The following is a 3,617-nucleotide window of genomic DNA, read 5'->3' as shown; positions in this document are numbered from 1 at the left end:
CATGAAATTGAAAGATGCTTGCTCCTTGGAAGGAAAACGATGACAAATCGCACAAGACTGAAAAGCAGAAACATCACCTTGCCAACAGCAGTCTGTATAATCAAAGCTATGGTTTTTCCAGGGGCAATGTATGGCTGTAAGAGTTGGATTATAAAGAAAACTGAGCGCCCATGAAATCAATGCTTTTGAATTGTTCTGGAGAAGCCTTCTGAGAATCCCTTAAGCAGCAAGGAGATGAAGTCAGTCAATACTTAAAGAAATGAATTCAGGCTATTTATTGGAAAAACAAATACTTAAATACTCTGACCACATAATAAAAAAGATGGGACCCATTGGAAAAGACCCTGATGTTGGGAAAGATTGAAGGCAAAAGGAGAAGGGGAAGGCAGAGGATGAGATGGTTAGATAGTGCCATGGAAACAGTGAACATGAGCTTGGACAGACTATGAGAGATAGTGGAGGGTAGAAGCACCTTATGTGCTATGGTCCATGGGCTCACAAAGAGTCGGAAATGACTAAACAACTGAATAACAAATTATGATTACTGATTAATTGACAAGTGTCTATTCAGTGCTTACTCTGTGCCGGGCACTCTGAGGGTCCCATAAATTAAGATGATGGATGGAAAGTAAGAGGCAGTATGGTATAGTGGCTAGAGTACTGGGCTTAGAGCCAGGAAGCCTTGGTTTTGAGCCCTGCCTCAGACACTTACCAGCTGTGGGACCTGGGCAAGTCACTCACCTCCCTTGAGTCTCAGTTTCCTTATCTGCAGGATGAGGGGGTTAGAATCATGTTTAATGGAAAGACAGGAGGTTGGTCCTCCCCTCAATAAGTATGGAAGAGGTGCTACTGGCCTTTGCACCATGCACACGGAGAAGTTATTGCCACCTCTTCTGTGGCTTTTTTTTTCATTTTTAGAAGCAATGTGAAGCAATGTTGTTGTACTGGATGATGTGATGAACCTGGAGACAAGAAGGCCTGGATTCCAATTCTTCCTCTGATGATAGACTGACCCTCCCAAGTCACTTAACTAGAAAGCCTCCATTTCTTCATTGATACCATTGTGATGAAAAGCCTCCGTGGCAGTCTTTCCACTCAGGAAACCATTTTGAATCGTCAAAGCATGAGGCTCTTCCATCCAAATCAAAATGCGCTGCTGGCCACCAAGGTGACCAGAATGCTGTAGGCCTTGAGACCAGAATGGACAAGGCAAAAGGAGCTGGGGAGAAGGATGACTTATACGTATGTGTGTGTGTGTATCTATATCTACATATGAGGTCCTGTATGTGTTGTGGAGGGGGTGGAGAAGGCTGACCTGAAAGAAGGGGGAGGATTGAGCCAGGGGATAGTAGGGGGAGGGCATTGCAGGGCTGGATAACAGTGGCAGGGAAGGAGAGAGGCATCACCCACATCGTGAATGAACTGTGCCTCCCACAGCCACCCCCGGCTCTGCCAGTCTCTCCCACCTGCCCTTCTGGACTGACCTGCACCTTGCATGGGGAGGGGAGGTGGAGGTTAGACTGGATGTGATTCCTCCCCTCTGGGATCAGGGTCCAACACCAGCCAGGGGAGGGCAAACTCTCGCTTGTCCTTGTACTCCTGAGCCAAAGACTCAGCTCACTCAGTCGACCAACCAGCCCATTCTCTTTCAATCACAAAGCTCTTGTCCTAAGGCATTATACCAAGATCTGGGGATGCAAAGGAAAGGCAACAATGCTAGCCTCTCTCTCAAGGAGCTCAAATTCTAACAAAGGAAACATGCACACACATGTAACATATATACAGGCACATACACACATGTATAGATATATGTGTATGCACACGTGTATACACGTGTGTGTTTTCACAAATTAATGTACCCAGAAAAGACTCAGATCTGGCTCCTTAAAGTAGTCATAGAACTTCCCTGCATAGTCCTATTGCATACAATGTTGACCTCTCCAGCCTTCTTCCTTCTTATCCACCCATCCTCCCCTCCCAATATACAGACATGCTCTGGGATCCAGTGACCCTGGCCTCCCCGTCCATCTCTTGGCTCTGAGCATTTTCTCTGGTGGCCCCCATGCCTGGCAGACCCTCCCTCCTCATCTCCACCTCCTGGATTCTCTGGTTTCCTTGAGGTCCCAGCTCAAGTTGCACTTTCTATAGGAAGCCTTTTCAGATCCCCCTGTCGATTGTTCCACTCAGTGCTGTGTGTAGGTTGTTTTGACCTGTTGTTTGCATGTTGTGTCCTGCATTAGGTTGGGAGCTCCTGGAGAACCTTTCTTTCTATCCCCAGCACGTATATATGTGGTCTCCATTCCCACCCTCCCACACCCTATTGCTAGATTCAGAATGACATTGACAAGCTGGGCAGTGCCAGTCCTGGCTCTGGGGCAGACAAGCAGACCCTATGGGGCCCAATTCTGGCTCTGATGAGCCCTGTGACTGTGGGGAATTCATTCAAACTTCTTTGAACCTCAGTTTCCACAAGTACCAGGCGGGGGCTGGTTAACAATCCTAACACCACAGCCATCACAGGAGCATGGGGGGGGGGAGGCATTAACACCTGAGTGACCGTGGCTTTTCCACGTCCCCTTTCTGGGCCTCCACAAATTCATTCCAGCAGCAGCTCACATTTGTTGAGGTGCTGTAAGGTTCACAAAGTACTCTCCCCACCGTTACTCTTGAAGGTGTGTCAGTCTTTAAGATCCCCTCCCCTCCCCCCTTCTCCATAGGTATATGATGAGGACATGTAATTGCTGGGAACCAATATGAACCCGTCCATCAACCAACCTTCAGAAGTCCACAGAGACGACAACACGAGCAGGGGAAAGGAATTGGATCTGCCTTGGTGATGTAGCTTAGAATGAGGGCCCTTGCTAATTCCATTAGCAGGCAGAGTTAATCACATCCTGCCTGGAGACCACTATGAGCTCAAATGCCTTGCCTTATGTGACCTGGAAGCTGGACAGAGGCAAGCGTGGGAAGTGAACCCAGGCAATCGAAGTCTTTACAGGCCACCTCTATCCTTCGGCAGGAAGTGGCCCCACCTGCCTTTAACTTGGTCTGTGATGCCGGAGGAAACTGAAGTGTGGGCGGGTGGAGAAATGAGAATCTCCAGACCAGGCTCAAAGGCCCATTTCTGAGCTCAGATTGCCTGTGGAACCCTGGGGAAGGCTGAGACTTTCTGTCCCTGGGAGGATATTGCCTTCTGCCCTTGGATTTTATAACAAACTTGATCCTCCATGTCAGAATGAGCAAAAATACATGGGTATCCCCAAGGGAATGGGTGAAGCTGGATTGCAGACTCCCCTTCATTCACCAGGTTTGATGACTGTCCCATGGATACTGACGCTGGTAGGAGGTATGTTTGCCTATTGGGAAGGAAGGTTCTGGCTGTGGTTTAGTGGTAATGCCAACACCATGCTTGTTCATGGGGTTTGAATTTCCTGTTTCATAATTGGACCCTGTCTTCAAGTGGGAATGGACCTCATAAAAAGAATAAATGGAGGAGAAATATAGGATGATGTCTTGGGGGGATAGTGGGGCCTGGTGAATTATCCATATATCTATCTGTCTGTCTATCTATCTATCTATCTATCTATCTATCTATCTATCTATCTATCTATCTATCT

The 3,617-nt window shown here is 47.6% G+C and overlaps 1 non-coding gene across 1 annotated transcript; it reads left to right on the top strand.

Moving 5' to 3' along the window:
* Positions 1-790: 790 nt before the first annotated feature.
* LOC114038376 lies at positions 791-918 on the top strand. The gene has a single exon (XR_003568564.1). It is a non-coding gene; the product is annotated as a U6atac minor spliceosomal RNA (small nuclear RNA).
* Positions 919-3,617: the final 2,699 nt, after the last annotated feature.

The sequence above is a fragment of the Vombatus ursinus genome, unplaced genomic scaffold, assembly GCF_900497805.2.
Source record: "Vombatus ursinus unplaced genomic scaffold, bare-nosed wombat genome assembly UNPS02010980.1, whole genome shotgun sequence".
Classification (NCBI taxonomy): Eukaryota; Metazoa; Chordata; class Mammalia; order Diprotodontia; family Vombatidae; genus Vombatus; species Vombatus ursinus.
Note: the sequence above shows the minus strand (reverse complement) of the source record. Positions and strands in the feature narration are given on the sequence as shown.